Source organism: Lepisosteus platostomus, chromosome 13 (assembly GCF_059453375.1).
Source record: "Lepisosteus platostomus isolate fLepPlt1 chromosome 13, fLepPlt1.hap1, whole genome shotgun sequence".
Lineage (NCBI taxonomy): Eukaryota > Metazoa > Chordata > Actinopteri > Semionotiformes > Lepisosteidae > Lepisosteus > Lepisosteus platostomus.
This window is the reverse complement of record NC_142623.1, coordinates 15,441,846-15,463,046: the sequence shown is the minus strand read 5'-3', so window position 1 is coordinate 15,463,046 and position 21,201 is coordinate 15,441,846. Positions and strand designations below refer to the sequence as shown.

General features: G+C 49.0%; 1 protein-coding gene across 2 annotated transcripts in view; it reads left to right on the top strand.

Annotated features, from left to right (window-relative positions):
* The window catches only part of s1pr2 (sphingosine-1-phosphate receptor 2), a 43,616-nt gene that overhangs the window by 3,478 nt on the left and 18,937 nt on the right, over window positions 1-21,201 (top strand). Inside the window, exon 1 of one of the 2 annotated variants that reach the window (XM_088603456.1) lies at window positions 17,628-19,363. The exons of the other annotated variant lie outside the window; for it this stretch is intronic. The gene's annotated coding sequence lies outside the window, so the exon portion shown is untranslated. Of the gene's footprint in view, window positions 1-17,627; window positions 19,364-21,201 lie in introns of those variants that run through there. 2 annotated transcript variants of the gene reach the window in all.

Below are 21,201 nucleotides of genomic sequence, written 5' to 3'. Positions count from 1 at the left end.
TGCGTGAGAGTCTCTGCGCTCTTCAGAACTTGGGAGCGCACGGAGCGCGGGAGGAGAGCGGAGGCCTGCTGGTGTCCGGGCGCCGCCTTGCTCCTCCGCTGCGATTCTTTTCGGCGGAGGATTAGCTTTGGCGCTTGTGAGCTCGCCGCACTTGGCACCTAGCCGAAAAAAAGCGGAGGGTGGGGGGGGAAGGGCGATGACCTTTCGCCAGGAAACGGGGGAAGAGATCTCAGCACCGCCCGGGGCGGTTGGAGGGGTCACTCGAAAAAGACCCGCGAAGGTTTGGTCACGGAGGGTGGCCAGGTTATGATCGTCCCACACTAAACCGCTGGAGACTAAGTGCTCATTGCAAATGAAAGACCATGTTCTCACGCTGTAGCGCCGCCTTCCTCCAATCACTCACACCCAGTCCAAGCTCCGTGTAATAATATTTCTGCGCATCCTTTATGAGGATAACACATCCTGCGGTCATTCCTGTAAGTTGGATAGGTGTTCCTGAAGTGTTGTGGACTGTATGTATCCAGGTGTACTCTTGAAACATTGGCAGCATTGTAGATAATAATCCCTTGCACATCCCTTGCTTAATCCCCTCATTTTAGCCCAAAGGACCCCAAAACCCTTTGCATATAGGAGCGGACCCCCTTCAGCCCCCAGTGTGCCCCCCCCTTCCAGTCTGTGTCTCTTTGAGATGGAGGTACTGGGTTTCATGTCTTAATTTATGTTATTGGGATGTGTAGGTTCATGCTCTTGGGTCCTGGGTTTAATGTCGGCCTAAGACACCCTCTGTGTGGAGGCTGCGTGCTACCCCTCATATCCACGTGGGTGTTCTGTAGCACCACACTCCTCCAACCACACACACCCAATCCAAACTCTGTTGAATGCCATTTAAGAGCCTTCTTTCTGAGGATACGCTTGTATGTGTGGAGTCTGCGTGTTCTTCCTCGTGTCGACATGTGTTTTTTTCTGCCGGAGTCCAATGGCGTGCTATGTTCCCTGTGCGTGTGGAGGGGGTGAGGGGGGGTGGCAGATGTCTGGCCAAGGGCGTCGTCCCCCTCCTCCCTATCCATGCTGCCGGGATGAGTCAGGGTAGCTGTGGCCTTTCCAGGAGCGGACAGACAGATTTCCGTTCCGTGAAAGCAGAACAGGGCCTCCAGCTCGGGCAGCTCGGGGGGCAGGGCTGTTGCGTGCTCTAGCACAAGGCTGAACAGGAAGTAATCGGTGACACCCACCCCACCCCGCGTCGCCTTCAGTCATCACCTCCCCCGGCGCGGCACATGGACGACCTGTCGATCCTGGGCTTCCTCCCACTGCAGGAATCACGAGAGACAGCGTGCTACCGGTAGGCCAGGGCGTTGGAGACTCGGAGACCAACCAGCTCAGGATGTGCAATTTTGCCCTTTCTTCCTTGCCGATCTCAGCGACGCTGGGAGATGGCGAAGCCCTCCCGCCATTCGACGGCACGCAGCCATGCAGTTGAATTAAGGAGCGTTGCCTTTTGCTGCTTTTTTTCTCTAGACTGGGAGCTGACATGCACAAGCACTACAGCTGGGTTCCCTGCTGCAGGTCAGGTCCCCCTGGCTGTTGATGTTCAGATAAGATATACCCTCAGTCTGGGATTCCAACATGTGACTGCACGGCTGATTAGCCCAGCACAAATCCAGTGGCTGCTCCCAAGCCCAGACCCATAGTACGAGGAATCCAGCCCCTGCCAGTTCGATGCAGTAATCAGATCCAGAGGAATTTGCCTGCAACGCTGGGTGTATTAACTCCAAGGCCAGCCACCGAGCCCAGGTTTTTCAGTTCATTGCGTCTGGGAGACACGGCGCAGGAAATGTTTCGGGAGACAATTTCTCCCACGCTGGCTCGTGTGTGAGGCAATGATTTTTGTCTGTCTGGAGAAAGGGGTGAGAAAATGAAACTCCCATGCCCCGCGGAACATTTTATAAGCCGTTAGTGAACAATGCAGTAGTCGGTCTACAAAACAGAACGGATTATGCAGGTTTCTAGGGGTGCTTTTGCAGAATTTTAAAATCTCTGGATGCGTCCCTGATCCCATTCCGTTCCCCCTGATGAGGAAGTGGTTTCTTGTTAGGCTGACATCCCAAGGGAATCTTCTATAAAACCTTTGTGATCTGGTTTAGTTTCAGCATTATATTCATGAGCTCTTCTTTAACGGACAACAGAGCTCCTGCACGTTACAAATAAAGGAAAAAGTGACTTCGTAGCTCTATGGAGCTTTTTACAAATTTTAAACTGGGGTGTAAAAAGATGAATGCCTTTCCCTAGTTTGGAGTTCACATTAGCCTGTTTCCTGCAAGGTCAATTACATGAGTATTGGCGCAGTCCTAGGATCATGTGACAGCAATATAAAAAACAAATATATATCCAACCCTGGCTAATGTGCTTGAATGTTCATGTGATGCAGTGCAATTACAGTTATGGGATTGTGGCTTTGCCAGAAAGCTGTGTTACAACTTGTACAACAACAGCACACAGCCTGATAACTGCACACGTTCACGCCCAAGATTCTGTTTTTCAAAGCAGAACTGAAGTGTTCGTGCTGAATTCCATGCTTGTAGTGCTAAAAGGCCAAAATGTGGTGTGTTCTGAATATCCTTAGGGTGGCAGAGAAAAGAGGAAGGTTTTTAACCGTTTTGCAGCATTTTCAGTGAGTCTGTGTTCTGCACAGCACTTTCTAGTACGCAGTGGAAGTTAACAGGATCAGCCCACGCCAGAGAGGAAGGTAAAACCTTTCCGCAAAAAAAAAATTAATAATCAGCCAATTTTACACCCCCGCCAAAAAAGGGTGCCAAGTTTAAGTAGATGCACTCAATTCTAAATATTTTTTCTTCTCCAAATTCTGGATCTTCAGAGACTGATCTCATTTGTGCAGTCCAGGATATCAAAGCTAGAGCTCAGTGGCTCTGGCAGCAGGGGAGTCCGATTAGCATTCAAATAGGATGTAATGTAAAGAACAGACAAAAGCCATTTTAAACCTGTAAGATTCCACCTCACGGTAGGCTCAAGGGGCTAAACCTCACATTCTCTGCTGCACTCACTGCTAGATTAGCACACACCCGAGAGAGTGCTCGCTCACTTCGCCTGATGCTGCCTGACAAGAGAATGACCTCACTCCTTTGGATAACAACAGAGACGTCTGACCTGCTCTGACACAACCAGGGCCTGAGAGATTCATTCTCCACAGTAAGTTATTAATCGCACTGACAGGCTACACGAGAGACTTTCACAGAGCTCTGAACTGGTCCTTTGAAAAAAGTCTGGGCGTTTGCAAAACACTGCTTTTCCAGAATCCGACCTGCGGGACCGTGGTTCTTAGGGGGCTGGGAAAGGACTTGTGCTAGTTTTCCATGTGTGTCTGCGTGTCCGTGTCTGGAACAGGGAGGTTCCCTCTTGCACGTGCATGATCCAGCTGGGAACGTGTCTGTCTGAGCAATAGCAGCAGGCGGATGGTAGGGTGCCAGTGGTGCCACTGATGCCACTGGTGCCCATGTTAGTAACCAGTGCGTTCATTGTTAAGGCAGGAGCTACCTTCTTCTTTTCCTCTGCTGTAACCCGCACGTCTGCTCCCAGACACCCCCCTCTCCCCTCCCCTCTCCCTTCCCTTTGTCTGTTAAAGCCTGTGGGAAAACTGAGCACATGCGGTGGTTCCCCAACACTGTGACGCCCAAGTCACTAGCACCTGATTTTTCTCTGCGTCTCCAGAACCGCTCTGAAATAATCAGAGACAAAACAAAAACAAACCTCTCCCCTTTTCTCTTGTATTCTCAGTGGAATGCATCTGTGAGCTGGCAGAGAAAAACATGTCCTTGGACACCTACGTAAAAGACCTTTGGAGTCCTTAAGTGTAGAAACCTCTCTATGAAAAAAATGCAATTCATAACAAGTGTTTCAATTTGTTGATCAGCTCACTGATGACTATTTGCCTCTGCAGCTTACATAGGGGAAAAGAGTTTGCAGCACTCTGTTCTCTTGGCCAGGCTTTCTAGGCAAAATGATGTTTAAGGAAGTAGTGTGGTTATTTTTCAATTGAGTTAAAAAAAAACATGTACAAAGTCATCATGAAACACGATGCCAAGATGAGTGAGACAGAGGAAAAGCCAGGACATTTGAAATAAAGTCATACCAGCTACACTGTAGTTCACAACTAGAGTGTAGCTAACCACACTGAAATCCCCATTTAATTATCTTTATAAAAGGTTAAAACTGCGTATAACTGTAATTCCCCCCATTCCCCCATTCTATGATTTCCTGCATCGCTCCTTATGTGGCTGTAGCATGAGCCCTGACTTCTGACTTTTTGGTCCTGCGTGAATTGCTCGCTCATTTCCATCACTGATTCCAGCAAAACACTCCCCTGTAGATGACTGAAGGTTTGTCACTGAGTACACTGAAATTGTGCTTGCGCATGGTTCCTCTTTCACAAAAGGCCTTGGTCAGATCATTTATTCCATGTTAAAAAAATTACTTGTACAAATAAAATCCCACTACTCACACCACTTATCTCTGGCATTACTGCTTGTGTTGATAGAAATCAAGTTGCAAAAAGCAACAAATAGTAAATTCTGAAAACCCAGCTCAGCAGCAGGAATGAGAGACATCTGGTGCCAGCAGATATAGTATAAAGTCTGCATCCGGTTTTAACTTGGTCTCAATGTCGACACTAGATGAGACCTTGAAATCTCCCAAGCCCATAAAATAAACCCTCCTCTCTCCTACCTGGAACAACAACACAAGCATGTCTCCTCGCACACAAAACCCACACAAACATCCACACCAATGTTCCTGAACTGTGTAAGTACACAATACCAAACCACCACATGTAAAAACAGAGTCTCTAAATCTTCTACCCTGAGCCTTTGTGGCGAGTCAGCCTTTTCATAGAAAGGAAGAGGAAGATAAAGCTACTGTTCTGAAGTAGAGTTTTCAGTCTATAATTTCCGACAGTTAATCCTGAGGTTATCTTTCTACTGCCGATGTTAAATCCCATTATTTGTTGTTGTTTTCTAAGACAGTGATACTCTCTGAGACACACTGCATTATCTGTTTGCATGGCAAAATGGAGAACCCTGGTAATACTCTGGATCTCTTTCAAAAGGCTGCTGACCCTGGGTCTCTTGAGATTCACCCACAATGGGTCACAATGGGATTTCCAAAGTAAGACGGAAGACAGTTTCCTAGTCTTTCCTATTTTTCCACAGGCTAATTCAGGCGTGTGTTATGTAGACTAGATGTTTCCTATAATGTATTTGTAAAACCCTTCAGCAAGATCATCTGACTGTTTTTTAGTCATGGTCCTGTTCTAAAAAGAACTGTAGCACTGTGATAAATGAAAAAGATTGTAGACATATCTGTTTGGTCCAAATTGTTGCAATGAGGTTTTTATAGAATAGTAGTGCTGTAGGCTGTGCTCATAATGTGGGGATATGAGAGGATCAGTGCTTTTTTTCCAATGAGTATTCTTCTCATTTTCTAATTGGAACTCTTTCCAAAGCATTAAAGAAACTGTTTGTGAAGTGGTCACAAGCCAGCTTTGACCATAATTCTCCAGCAGGGGGCGCACAACTAGCTCATTGGCGCCGGGGGGTGGGTTGGGATTAGTCAGCCTTCGCATACACCAGAGGGCTTCCTCTGATGCTCTCAGGCCTGCAGCGACATCAGTGAGGGACATGTCTCTCCACCAATCAGCTCTGACCCTCCTGTACATCCCTGTAGAGTCTGTGGCATGCCAAAGAATCAGCAGGTGGAGGGGTGGGCTGGGGGGGTCAAAGGAATTTGTCAATAGCTCCTCATTCCCTCCATGGGGAACTGGGGTCAAGGCTGTCTGCAGATGTGTTATGGTCCAGCTGGCGATTCCAGATTGGACAGGTTCTCGATATTAAAGACTAATGTCAACATAAGGCTTCCCATACTATTCAGAATGTTGGTGGAGTCCTGTCCCACATGATCAGTGAGCTCTGGACTAGTGTTTGCCCAATAGGTTTGTAGAGTCCTTAAATAAGCTACGTTTTTGACCTTTTGCTTAAATACTCTTAAGTCATTGGTTAAGGACAAGGGATGAATGAAAGGAGAAGATACAGCCTAGTGTAATTACTGATGTTTGTCACAAAATGGTCCTCACTATGATACTGTACCTTCCTGAAAGATGCTTTTGTTCTTAACGATTTCCAGGAGAGAACCATTACCTGTAATGCTGTTGAACACAGAGCATGTTGATTTTTCGTCTCGCCGTCTTGTCCTTATCTTCAAATCTAAGACAGTCTAACGCCTTTGCTCAAATTTCCGCACCTGGTGCAGTGCGGCAGGCAGTTACCACGCTCACATAGTGCAGTCCCAGCTGCCTCGTACTACACAGCACTGCAGGTTCTGTACATCGAAAGTCTGACATTTGCACTGCGGGTTGCAATAGGAAAGAAAGGCTTTTGCAAAATGTCATGTATCTACCTTGGGAGTTTTGATCCTATAGTGCATACTACTAAGCCAAGACACGTTGAGTGTTCAGTGGTACGTTTGAGTTCCAGCTGAAAACACGTCAAAATCCTAGTGGATCCTGCATTCCCGATGACTTTAAAGCCAGGCCTTTTGTGCATCGAACTTGGCTCATTCACAAAATAACTGCAGTTCTTGAAGAGGTCTGGTTTTCTTTAATGTCCTCGAGCAAAGATTATTCATCAAACAGTTGTGCAAGAACACCTACAACCAAGGGGGCTAGGAAGCGAAGTTCTGCACAGATGAAAGAAATGGGCTGTTCACACGAAGTGCTGTCTGAGACATCTGAGAAATGATAGCTTTTCATAACCAGAAACCACATGGGAATTATTGCTGTCAGCTGTCAGGAAGCCATGCAGAGCTTCAGATTAGAAGCTGTCTTGCTTAGACTACAAGGGCCTTGGATGGGTTTGTGAGTAGGACACAGGATGACTGCATTAGTTTATTAGTAAAGCAACTTTGAGCAGCAGACACTGGATGTTGGAGGGCTATTTTTTTCTGTGTGTTCTTAAAAAGCATCCTCTGACACTACAGTTGCCCTGAGCCCCCCCACCCCCTTGGGCTTTTGTCCTGTACAGAGAACAGTAGTGGTTTTAGTAAGGCAGGAGTCAATGAGATGAACCCCTGGGCTAGAAGAGCGTGTGAACTCGCTGATGAAAGCATATGGGAACTGCAGTTATTGAGGGCACCAAAGGAAGAAAGGTTGCGGTTAGTGAGGTTTTCTTAAAAGAGGTGAGCGACACAAGGCCTCATTCATCTGTGCTAGAAGCAAAGAAAGGAAACCGGGCAGCTAGACGATGGCAGGTGTGTCTTTCCCAGCCCCGAAGCGAAGCCAGCAGCTGTGACAGAAAGGTCTCTCCTGCTCTCCCCAGTGCATTCCCCTACGATTGATAACGTTCCGACGTCTCCAGGAGGTTCGGTATCTTCTCCTTACCACCTCGCCTTAGTTCGGGTTTGTACAGCGGGATTAATAGTGCTCAGGTGTGCTGGCTTAGCTATGGGCACCACATATTCCAGCAAAATGAATAGTTTCTGCAACGTGATCTTTCTGCAAGCTGTTTTCCAGGGAAGTGTATTTGGGAATTGTGTGTGTGGGAGGGAAGTGGGGTTAAGGTAGAGGGAGGGGAAATAACCTGGCTCTTTGCAATCCCAGTGTGCAAGTGTTCACCGAATGTGAACCCTTCGTTGGACTTTTTACTTGCTTGACGTTCGAATTTGCCCCCGTTCTCTGTGGGCCCCTTGAATGCCTGTGAATGTGGCCCATCTACCAGCTCCGCCAGGTCAGGGTACTGTCTGCTAATGGAGGAATGGTGTCCGCCACACTATAATTACCGTACGTACACATCTGCTGCACTTAAATACCACGACCTTTTTCACTTTCTGTTGCTTTTGAAAGCTCTGTGTGCTGTAGCTCTCTAGAAATCCACTCTGTCTTTCTGGTTGCCTTAGAAATAAGCAGGCATTGCACTGGGTTTGTGGTAGCTGGGGCATCCTGTAATAAAAAAGAAAAATATATTTAACATCAAATCATCACCGTGCTGCTGGTTCAATAATCTTTTTGTGGTCGCTGGCTCACATTGCCTTCACTGTGGTTTGGAGCTCACTTTTAGATATACTGTAAAACGTACGTGTACCAGCAGCCATATCACTCTGCAGCTCACAACTGGAAACCCACTGAAGTTAAGCAGGTCAGTACCTGGATGGGAGACCTCTTGGGAAAAACTAAGGTTGCTGCTGGAAGAGGTGTTAGTGGGGCCAGCAGGGGGTACTCACCCTGCAGTCTGTGTGGGTCCTAATGCCCCAGTATAGTGACGGGGACACTATACAGTAATCTGGTGCCGTCCTTCGGATGAGACGTAAAACTGAGGTTCTGACTCTCTGTGGTCATTAAAAATCCCAGGGTGTTTCTCGAAAAGAGTAGGGGTGCCCAAGTCCTGCCCAAATTTCCCCTTGGCCTTTACCAATCATGGCCTCCTAATAATCCCCATCTATGAATTGACTTAATTACTCTGCTCTCCTCCCCACTGATAGCTGGTGTGTGGTGAGCGTTCTGGTGCACTATGGCTGCTGTCGCATCATCCAGGTGGGGCTGCACATTGGTGGTGGTGGAGGGGAGTCCCCATTACCTGTAAAGCGCTTTGAGTGGAGTGTCCAGAAAAGCACTAATAAGTGTAAGCAATTATTATTACATTTCTGTATAGTTTCATTACAATAAAAACAGAATAGCTAATCGGCTCAAAAAGCAGATGAAGAAAAACTATGAACTATCTCTTGCAATCTATGGATCTCCATAGGACAATAAGCCGAGAGGCCTCAATTATAATCCTAATTCTTTGGTGTGACACCATACTGGGGCTGTGCGAGATCGCCTGGGTTGAGCCCCAGTCCCCTGGAACTGTTTTAACATTTAGGTTCACTCTGTCCGTGGACATTCCGAGAGGAAGGGTCTGAGCATCGGATAGAAAAACACAGTATTCCAAAATAAAATACACGGCCTGTCACAGCTTTAGCTACAAGACAACTAGAAAATGTCTTTTAAGTCAATTTGTCATTTCTTCCCCTACCTTAATGGAACAGACTCAACTGTTTCAGCAGCAAACCAAGGGCCTTGAGTATCACCCCTGTTGTCTTGTGTTGCCTGGGTGGAATCGGGGATCTTATCTTACGCCACACGCACATTGAAATCAGTGAATGATTTCCAAAACGTGGGCGGACTACGGCACAACTTCGTGACAGGGAGATCAAGCAATGAATGACCTAATACTGCGGACGTTTTTTTTTAAAAAAAATATAATCTCCTAAATGTCAGAAGGCAAAAACCAGAGGAAGGAGAGAAAGGCTCTAGTTTCTAAACTGTACAATGCTCTATTGTGAGGGAGTAGCAATATGCAGACCCTGTTAATGGGCCTGTGAAAGGCCGGGAGTCTACAAATGAGAATACAGAGCCCCGGGAGTGCGACAGACCTCCCTTTTCCCTGTATTTTACAGCCGCACAAATCTTTTAATAAAAGAGCTTTTCTTTGGCCACAATGAGGTACAATTAGCCTCCTCTAGTGCCGAGATTGGGGGGGTCGAGTGCCTTTAGCCTCCAGATAAAGTGATGGATGGGGCTCTCTGGGGAGACAGGCTGCCCTGTGTTTTTTCGGGGAAAGAGAAATTCCCCATCAAAGCCCGGTATTGAGAGTCTCTGTCTTTAATACAGGACTGGAAAACAATGGCGGGCTCAGCCGCACGCTTAACCCTTTCCTTCCCCGGTGTCTAGCGGAGAGGAAAACTCCAGCGTTCGCCTCAGCTCGCGTCTCGACGTGCCGTGCCTGGTGGGGTCAAAGGGCATTTTTCTGCCGCGCTGAAAGCGGCGCTGAGCAGCAGAGCTTTGAACGGCTCCTGTGGCGCACAGCGGGGCACGCAGCGAGGCTGAGGGGGCTGTGCTGGGGAAACCTGTGCCTGCGCAGATCTCCCCCCCAGCTGGGAGACAAAATCATGCGATTTATTCGCAAGCTCAGTGCCGGCGCCGTGAGATTTTATCGGGATGCGCCGGACATGAATGCGTACCGGGAGCTCGGTCACTATGGTTTGTGAAGCAGGGGCTGCAGCTTTGAGTCCTTGCAGACGTCAGACATGCGCAGCTCTGCGTCGCCAGCTGCAGGGAGAGAAGGCACGGAGCTGCTGGACCAGGTGGCATTACATCCAGGATGGCATAAAAAAAACCAAAACAATATGTATTTAAAAGTATACATATTGATGGTTGATTAATGAAGGCGCTCATTGTGAACATTAACTGAAACAATGTTTTCAGTAAGAGACTTAGGAGCAACCCGCACTGGCTGCCTGTCTTCCTCAACCTGCTTAATTTTCACTCACATTCATAGGGTGAAGCATCTCGTTCAAGGGAGCTTAGAGCCAAGTCTTGACATAATCTGCTTCCTCAGCGGAAGGAAGGATAACAAGCCAGTTAAGGTCTCTTTTCTTATTATCAGTGTTTTATTGCCGTGTCATTTGTTAAACACAAAGAAAAAATGAATACGGCGTCATTTAGTCTTTGATGTGCAGTTGCACTATTTAATATAAATTTATGACATGCCAAATCACGTGTTCCTGAACATCAAAGTCAGACGGGTATAAATGAAAAAAAAAAAGATTAAAGTGTTGTATGGAAACAACTACAGGTGCTGGGGCCACGTGTTTCCATATATAAAGCCAGAAATAAAAATGACAAATAGCTGACATTACGTTGTCTGTATTTCAGATCCAAACAAGCCATTTCAGACCACATTTATTTCCTCAGTCCCTAGATACAGCATAGGGGGGGAAAAACATCATTAAAGTTTAACATGGAAGAAATAAAACATCAAAGCACAGGCGGTCCCTCGGGTTTAATTTAATAGTTACCCACCCACCAAAAAAAAAGACCCTTCAAAGCGAAAGCAGTGCGCGCAGCTTTTGAAGAGGCCACGCATTCAAAACGCCGAACCCAGCCGCTGGGTCTGGGTCACTCGAGGACAGCAGGAGGCGCGAACACGGACCTTAATGGATGGACACGGCAGCGGCGCGGCGCCCGCGTCCGGGAGGGAGAACCGATGCCGGTCGATCTGCGCAGCATTAAGCTGAACGACCCGCAGAGCCCGCCGCCTCGCCGCACAACGTAACCCGAACTGCGCGAACGGGCTCGTCAGTTGGCCTCTGGGGCCGGGAGGCACAGGCGGAGAGTCTCTGTTGATGACAACAGTAAAAGCCAGACGAGCTTGCGCGTATCAGCAGAGCTCGGGACTTAATTACTTCCTCCTGGGCTGCAGCTGGGGGAATGCGGCCTGCCTTTCTGACGCTCGCTCCCCAGCGCCCGACCTCTTCTAATGGGGTTTTTAATGGAGCTAAATCGACCGTCTCCCGCCGACCGTGACCCCAGAAGGGAGGGGGCCGTCGTCCCGGTCCTCAAGCGCTGTTCTGTTTTGCCTTTTATCTCCTCGTTGTGTGTGTGAGCAAGCCAGTCGGCTCAGCTCAGGTGCTGTGGTGTTTTTCTGAATGTGTTTATTGCTGTGGTTTGTGCTGCAGTGAGATAATGGCGATCTTGCCATTGAGCCAAGCGAAGGACCACAGATCCTGTTTTTTTTTTGTGTTGTTTTTTTGTGGGTGTGCGGGTTTGAACCGTGGGCACCTCTTGATCAGACAGGTTGATCAAGGGCTCTTGCTTTAGCCTAGATGTGAATCTCCCTCTGCAGCGATAAATCTGATTTTTGCTCGCTCTCTCGGCTCCAGAGAAAGTAAGGCAACACATTAGCAAACAGGAATTAAAAAAATAACTTTCATGCCTTATTTGTGCGTGCTGAAAACCACTCCTGTATAGCATAATGAATTCCCTTTGAAGACAGACCCAGACTTTCATACCTAAAACTGCTGAGTTCTGGAAGAAGTCGAGTTTCTCACATCTGTAAGATCTCATGAGCCTCCGGCCCCCTCCTCTCCTCTCCCTTGCCTTGATGTTCTGGGCAGAGATCTCACGGCCTTTTTCTGGAATTGGATTTCCAGGAAAGCCTTACAGCGGATACATCCTCCGTGCTTGATTATTACAGAGTGTGAATCTTGTTGTTTAAGAAAGTTTTTTAAAATTGATTTCACTATTATTTCAAAGCTTCTGGTGGATTAGCATCTGTTTAGCAAAGTGGGGGTGGTTCATCAGGGCTCCCCTTGCAAGACATCCCGTTTTGACTGTTGGGACAAATTTCGCAGATTCGGTTGGGTGTCTGCAGCGACGCCCTGAGGGATCTGTGTCTGGCTGCGACAGAGAGCTGTTCGATCAGTATAGATCAATGAGGCATGACCCCCCCCAGGCGCCAGTCCTGGAATGGTACAGTCCCAAAGGCTGTACCTCATGGTGGGAGCAAACATGGTGGCTTCCAGGCTCGGGGGTAGAATTTAGCCAGTTGAGATGGCTGTGCAACCTCCCAACAACCGCAGGCAAGTACTGTCGGCACGTAGCATGCTGTTATTGTGGGTAGTGTCCTGAAGGTCAAGGAGCTTGATCTCCCCAATAGGCCAGTTGTCCTTTTGGTGAATTCCAGGAGTTTATAAGAAATACGTAATAGGTTTATTCCATGCTGATAATAGAAGAAAGAAAACTATGAACACTGAAGAAGGCTTCACAGGCTCCTTTGCAGCCTCAGCATGCTGACCCACCTGAACTACGTTTGTAAGAGATGTTATTCTAGTCACGCACACATCCGCTCACCTATGTAATGTACATACAGTAAGTCTCGCACCCAGGAGTTCCTCTCGTAACCCCCGCCTCCCCGTCTACACCCCTGCAGCAGCTCCCTGGCTCAGTCCTCGCTGTCGTGAGGGGCTGGGCTGTCATCCCCTCAGCTAGGCCAGTCACGCCAGACACCCTGTACGCATGTGCTCCCTGCATTGCAATCATTAGGATCTAACCAAGCTGTTGAAATGACAGATCCGGCATAGTGCCCACAGATGATGGGGGGGAAAAAACAAATGGCAAATCCTCTTTCTACAAAAACGCCAACCTGGTGAAAGGAAGCACACGTACCTGTGCTCAGGTGTGCAGTGTGAGAGAGCTGCAGCCACTCCCCAGTCCGTTGTGCAGGTGTTCAATACAGCGGACTCATTAATGCGCACAGCAGCCGCATGCAGTAAAATCCCATGGGATCTCAAGATTGTACATGTTATGCTGCAGTTACTGAGAACCAGACCATCTTTGTTTTCTTTATGTGCTTTTCAACCGATAAAAATGTTTGACTTTTGGAACAGATTGACATATTTACATCTGATACCACAGTGCAAAATAATGACTGTGGTTTTCTAAAGACATACTTTATAAAGCCTTCTGTAGCTCAGTATGTGTGCCTCACACAGACTCTTTGGGGAAAACACAAAACAGGTGCAAAATAGACTGTTCGAAGCTTTTTTTTCCCCATGCTAGCATTTCTCCTGCAAAAGATAAGGTAGAAATCCTCACCTTGTTTCACAATACAGCAATTTCCTGTTGGGCTGCAGCTTAATGACAGCAATTAACATAACTATGACAGCAATTACACTGTTTATCTAGCTGATAGTAAAGACAGACAGTCCACATGCAGGGCCTGAATGATGGTGCAGACGGTGCAGTTGTTCTGTGGCTTCTGATATGGAGGAGACCTGTGTACCTTTATTACTCCGAAAGGCTAATAGGACTTTCCCAGCTCAACAACAAAAAACATTGCGACACTCCTTTCTGATACATCAGTTCTGTGGCACAGGGCCGTCGGTCTGTTAATGCAGTGACTCAGTGAAAAGTTTTTGGGATTTACCCACCTTCCCCTCCCCCCATGAAAATACGCAAAGCAAACAGAAAACAGAAACAGTCCACATGGTGCTGTGATCTCAGAGGAAGCTGTATGGGCTTTGCAGGCCTTGGTGGAGGTATAGTGGCCTGGTCTTATCAGTGCTGTCTGGCACTGAAGAGCCTTGCTCAGGCATGGAGGGAGATAACAGAGCCAGTGTCATAAAACAGACCTGTGTTTTGTGTGCCAGAGTGGGAGCTGCTTCTTCTGTTTTTCATCTCCTGAAAAGAGCCTCTGCCGACCAGTTAAAACTCACCCCTGCAGATAACCGAGGCAACAAAATGGCATTTAGTTCAGCTTGGCCTCCTGTCCCGAATCACCCCAGAGCCTTGTAAACTGAACTGATTAGGTGCCATCGACCCTGCTTCTTGCCTGCCTGTTTATGGCCAGTTCCATTGACAAGGAATGCTTAAGCAATGATTAAAATGTTGTATCCTTTTTAAAAAAAAACACAGATAGCCCCAGTGATTCAAGATAGTATTGGTTCAGTGGGAGTTACAGAGAGATAAGAAGGCTGTTTTATTTTCCCTGTTACCACACTTGGTGGATCAGACAGATTTGTGTCCGGAAGGACAATGAGGAAGTGCTTGTTAGCAGTTGTATGGCCTTGGTTATTTATGATAGCTCCAGCTCTGGCGGGGAGCTGATCCAGGTTCCGGCTTCCGTCTCTGGCTGGAGCCGATGCCAGGCTGGGGTGCGGAGCCGGTGTGCCACGTGTTGGGGGAGCAGTGGGTATCGGCAGCCCCCCTGCTCCCCAGAGGAGAAGGGGGTGGCGTGACGACGGGGATCCCTCGCCCAGCCCCCCGCGGCTGGAAACCATGAGTCACGTTTCCAGAAATACCTGGGCTGCACCAGAAACGGAACTAGGTGCAGTGATTCTGAAACTGCGTGGTCTGTACAGAGGGGCGTGCGGGGAGGCAGCGGCGGGGGGCAAAGGATGTGGGGGGTGAGAGCGTGGGCGACTGCCTTTTCGTAGGAAGTTCGCCGAAGTCACGGGCGCTGGGCTCTAGAGCGCGCCTGTCCCCGCGGTGCTGGCAGGATCTCGCAGGCCTTGTGGAGACGGGGGCACACTCCCGATGTTTGCCCCGCTCACTGCTAAAATGCGGCCGCTGTCTGTTTCCACCATGTGCCGCGTTGCTCAGAGCGCCCAGCAGAGCTACGGGTGGGACGGCACCCCCACCTGAAATCTAAACTGTAGAGACCCCTGCTTGGGTGGGGAACTCCCTCTTTCTGATTCCAGGGAGATCCCACGAATGACCGGGCTCAGGTGCTCTCGAGGAGCACGTAACATAACATAACATCACTTTATTAGCCCTATACAATTTTTTGCATTAGGAATTCATCTTTTCACATACCCCAGCTTGCTCTCCATGAGACACAGACACACAGACAGGGAGAGAAGCCTGGGGTCAGAGCGCAGGGTCTGCTGTTGTACAGCACCCCTGGAACAGTTGGGGTTAAGGGCCTTGCTCAGGGGCCCAATGAGGTAGGATTCCTCTGCCGGCTGTGGGATTTGAACTGGCAACCTTCCCCCCACATGCATAGATCCTTAGCCACAGAGCCACTGCTGCGCTCCGCATGCTCACCGCGTGTAGGGGAAGGGGGGGTTGTACAGACCCCTGGAGACACTCTGTCTCGATGTGCTTTTGGGGGACGAGGCAGCAGGGCATCTGTGTGCTTGGGCTCAGGCAGCAGACCGGCAGCGCACTTCCAAGGCTGTGCTGGGAGGCACCCTGAGGGGGATGCGAGCATCACACCTCCTGTACAAGTCTCTTCACGCTCCCCCCTGCTGAATGTGTGCCACTCGCGGTTACAGCCAAGAAGAAAAAAAAGCTATTAGTAACCTGCACGGCCCTGGAAAACATGTGGAAGCTTGCCTGGGGGGATTATAATGGTTTTTTAAAAACATTCTCCCAAAAGAAAAGCCCTGCACAGATGTCTTGGCAGCCAGTCGCCTCATCCAGGAGTGTTGTTCTCAACCCCCAGCAGGGACAGCAGGTCCTTCTCCTGACGCCCCCTCGGGTCTGGCTCCTGCTCGGTGTGTTCGGCCAGTTCGCTTTTATGCATGACTTGAGTCGTTTTTAATTTTTTTTTCCTGACGCAACCTGCCGGCTCTTGTCGAACAAAGCCCGAGCGTTAATGTCAGCCAGCTGTCGGGAATGATTCACCGGGCTGGGTCTTGGCACGTTTTTTGGGGCATGAAGCAGTCCCTCCCCCGCCCCTCCGCCGTGCGAAATGGTCACAGTCCGGCGGACCCTCTCAGACCCTCTCAATCATCGGCTTGTCAAGGACTTGGGACAGAGCGAAGCTGCGCAAGTTGAGCTCAGTTAAAAACGAGGGCTTGGCCCAGTACAGGCCCTGGAAGGCAGCAGGCTGGGTGCTGCTGGTATTATTCCTGCTGCAGATGATGTCCTCCGGGACGCCTTTGTGCGTCTTTGGAAATAGGCGATTGAAAGGGTGGCGTACAGTTCCTGCAGGACTGGATCGGAACTCAAGATTCGACCTCCCCTGCTCTCATGTGTGGTCTGCATCTACTTGGGGTCTTTTAGAGTTGATGCTTCGGAGGCGTTTTGTCCCCCCCCTTTGACTTTCTAAAAACATGGACTGCCCGTTATTTGGCATCCCGACGTTTATGTGTTTACATTTTCTCCCGCTCAAACCGTCTGGAATGTGCAGTTGCTCCTCAGGGCTCGGTGCTTCGGTGGGGGCCCTGCGGGGGGGGCGAGAGAGAGGAGCTCCTCCGCGGCTCGGCTGCTGCTGCCCTGGAGCCCCGGGCGCCGCCCGCCTGCGCCGCTAACCGGGCTGGGCATCCACGCGCCGGGCCCCTCACCTGGGCCAGCCCCGGAGACCCCTCTGCTAACACTGCACGGTACAGACGTTCAGCGGGCACTCCAGCATGCCCCTGGAAGGCCGCCTGGCACGGGGACTCTTTCCTCTGTGTGGCTTGAAAGGCCTGTACACAACCCCGCCACAGGACAGCCTGACACGATAGGACCGCCTGCGGCAGAACCGAGCAGGCAGCAACGAAGAAGTGAGCACCGCAGTTCCGTCAGAGGTCCTAGAGCAGCAGCCCGAGGTCTGGAAACCCCCCCCCACCACACACACACACTGTGGTCAGCAGCTCGCGTGGTGGCCAGGCAGACAAACGCCAGGCTTTGCTCAGCCTGTGCTCACACAGCCATCCAGGCTACCGGGATTTTCCCTGCCGTAAAACAAAAAGTTCCCAGGTTTCCAATCTCATCCAACCGCCACGTTATTATTCTCATTTGCACGCAAGTTCACGTCCCCCCTGCTGGACAAGCCCGTGAGTCACGGGTCACAGACGGATGTGGGCAGTTATCGCGCTGGGCGTATTCAAAGAGTCACCTGCCTTTTGCTTTCTGTGAATCGTGCTGCGCGGCGTGCGGGCCGTTTGCGCTTTCCGTTGTGCCCGCCGCGCTGGTGCCCTCGGCTGCCCTGAGCCAAATCCTAACTCTGGTCTCGTCGGGAAACGTCGTCATGTGGTCACACACCGACCCAGTGGAGCTGACACCCGGGGACCACCTGGGGCAGTACTGAATGGACAATAATAATAATTAATTATAATTGCTTACACTTATATAGCGCTTTTCTGGACACTAAACTCAAAGCGCTTTACAGGTAATGGGGACTCCCCTCCACCACCACCAATGTGCAGCATCCACCTGGACAAAATCGGAGAAAGCAAAACAGCTGAAAGTTACCAGTGGAGAAAGCGAATCTCTCCTGCACAGAACACCACACAGACCTCCAAAAAATATCCTCAGACAAAGCGGAAGTCAGCAGATTATTTTTACTACGCAAGCGAACACATTAGCTCCTTCAGTTAGAGCTAATTAAGAGCTCAAAGGGTAAGCAGCGCAGCACTGAAAGAGCTGTTTCATTGTCTAGGAAAAAAACCCCAACAATATCGGATTACAGAGCCTAATGCATTCTTGTAGGGCACCAGTAAATCAATAGAAAGGTTATGTGTGAAAATTGCTGGCTAGAATACTACACTTACTGTAGCTCTCCTTTAAAAGTTAGGACCCCGTACATGCCAAGTGCCTCAGTGTCTGTTGTTATGTGATGAGAACAGAAATAAGGATGTAGCTCTTAAAACGCTAGTACACTGTGCCCGCCCGGCGACGAGACACTGCTACAGTCAGATCAGTCTCTAGAGCTAGAGAGTGGCACTTTCAAAAGCTCTGTTCAGAAGTGTCTCGCAGGGGGATCGCACTGGAGAGGGAGTTTAGGACTGCACTGGGCTCTCTACCGGAAAAATGCCTGCATTTGTGAATGAACTGGATTTATAAACGTGTCACCCGCCAGGATTTTCGGTTTGACTGCATTTTTAATTACATTGTAGCTTTTTTTTTTCTAATTCAGTGGCAAGATGCTGGGTGGAAACTTTTGACACCAGAACGCTGTGGTGCAACACAACCACGACACCGCAAAGCAGAGAACAAAGAGGGGCTGGTAGAATTTGGCCTTGTGAATCCTGCCGCCTGGCAAAGGGCTGATATGTATACCCCAGGTGTGGAAAAATGGGATCATTCCAGCTTTCTTGAGGGGGGAGGGGTGTTTCACATTGTCAGGAATGCAGAAGGCTATCGTGGAGACCTCTGACAGGGTCTTGTTTTTTTAAATACTAAAATGGAGTGATGTCATTTTCCATGGGAGAAGAGTGCAGGTTGAACTACTGCAAGCCTCCAGAGAACATGCAAAGCTTTCTGCGCCCAAGAGGCATAGTGGAATCGGCTGTGGTCTTGACTAGCAAGCAAAATGGTACTTTCTGTTTCAAAATGTACAGAGGTGTAGGTAAAGTCACAACAACACAAAATGAGGATTGAGAGAGGAACAATTTGTAGTTCTCACTTGCGTCAAGAGGGGTAGAAACGAAGAGACTTCTGGATGGAATTTCCTCAGACAAAGAGAAAACCGACAACAAAAGTTTGTTTTGTTTTGTTGGGTTTTTTTGATGGAGAGACAGTTCATCCATCACGGAGGAGTGGAATATTTCTGGGCAGGACCGGATCTTTGTGCACACGTTCGGAGAAGTCATTTGTGTGGCTGAAAGTGCATGAGCAGGTTTGTTGTGTGTCTGAAGGGGGTGGCTTCGTCAGGGCTTCTACCTGCTGCATAGAAAGTTGTCTGTTCCAATGCGGTCCAACGAGTCACACCTGTTTTGGTAGCAGCTGAGAGAAATGCCTGAGCGAAGAAAAAAAAGAGCCTTTCAACAAATCGCAGCTCGACTTCCTTTTCCTTTAAAGACGATAAACAGCTACACGCAGCCGCACGGCCTGTGATTTTTTCAAACAAGCGTGCAGCTCTTGGCTGGGGTCAACTTCTGAGCGAAAGGAGGTCTTTGTTTTTGCTCACGGCTCAAAGGGTCATAGGAGATGGAGGCGGTTTGCCAGCGGATCACAGGGCATTTGTGCCGGCTGCGTTCAGACTGGATCTAGACGACAGAGTCCTTGCAGGAATCATGACCTGGCATCCCAGCAATCCCCGGTCCAGAGGACAATGTAAGTGCAGAAACAAAAGAGACTCAAAAACATTGTACTTGTGTGCTGGCTGGGCTGGTGTGACAGCACAGTAACATACCGCCGCTTTAAGGCCACATGTGATAAAAATACGACATCGGAGACGAGGCAGGACTGACGGCAGGTGTTGATTCATTTATTTTAGCGGCGGAGGTTTAGCTCCCCGACGAGCAGCAGGTGTTTGCTCTTCAGCAAGAGGGAGGGAGAGGAAGGATTTGAGGAAGATCTGGTTACCTCTTGCTGAAAAGCTCTGGGAGACACGAGCCTCCCTTTGTTGTTGTTGTCTGAACCGCTTACGAGAGGGGGGGTCAGCCGAGCCTCTGTTGTCTGACTAAAGAGTCCCCCCTCTAATTGGGACTTATCGGGTTCTGCTCAAAAGAGCCGGGGATTGGTTTTCACAGCGTGTCAGCGCTTTCTCATTGTCTGTGCACAAAGAATCAGTGCATCATTATTTCCACCGGCGTGGTGTCATCGCCCTGCGCTCTGTGCCGTCAGGCTGTCAGGGCTCTATTATCTCCATCTGCAGTCTGTGGGTTTTAGTGGTCAAGCCTTTCAAGCAAGAGCTGGCAGGCCCCGCTGTCCATGCAAGGAGAGTACAAGTTCACATTCCTGAATTTGTACAGCCGTGTTCAGCTGTCGGCTCCTTCTCGCTTGCGGAGATGGGACTTTACAGTATGAGGATTCAGGTTATGGCATGGTGCATTTAGTGTCATATATGCAGTGCTGCACGTGGGAGGGAATTTTTTGGAAAGTGATTTATATAGTATTCAGTGGTGCAATTATAGGCAGGATTAATTAATTAATAACATCGGGGCGGGGGGGGGGGGCGGAATAATTTTTCATGCAGGTCAATGTCAAGTCAAGTTGATTTTTTGTTGCTGCTTCTTTACTGGGATTCGAGAGGACTGTGAAACTCTTAGTTAAAGAAAGAATGGTGTGCGGCTAGCCCAAAGGCGCGAGGTTCAGTTTTACAGAAGTGCAGCCTCTTAAACTTTTACACTGATGACAAGCTAAGATTAGCAGCTTGAAGATGCGATCAGAGCAGGAAGTGCTCTATAAAAAGCCCGATTAGTAATCAAGTAAATAAAGAAGTGTGTGAGTTGCAGGAGTTGCACTTGACTGGGGAAAAGAAGGACTGTCCGTTCTTATGGATCTTACTACACATGCTCCTGAGGAACTCCCAGTGTTAAAAGGCATGTTTAGAATTAAATCCTCTGCTCAGCATAATGGTAGTCTTTTTGTATTAAATTGGAATACACAATTGTTTTATTTAAGACTCTTGAACACAAATGGACAACCCCCCACACACACATACAGATTGCAGTGACTCTCCTGTTTTGGTGGAAGGATTCCGTCTTCCTTTCTGATGCAGCCAGAGCCGTCTGAAGCAGAGAACAGTCTTCTCCTCTTTGCTGTCGTGCTTGAAATGGAGTTTTGCGGGTTTTTTTGCCTTCCCCAGTATGTTTCCAAACGTGTAAACCAAGGATAAATAGCAGAGCGAGGCGCCAAACGCGCAACACACAGGGAACAGACGGCCAGTTACCAAGGAGCTGCTGACCCACAAGAGTCTTCTTTTTTCATTATCCTGCAGCCCAGTACAAATAAGTGTAATAAAAAAATAATAAGGCCGCTGTCGGCGAGGAAGAAAACCGACAGCATTCGTTGTGCGGTGCTGTTTGGTAAGAGCTGGCGCCGCTATGGTTTCTGACGCGTTCGTGTCTTGACGGCCTTGTGGCGGGATGAGCTCTCTGACAGGACAGCTAGCAGCTCCCGCCTGCTCATCTCTTTCTCTCTCTTCCCCCTTTCCGCTGGAAAAAACG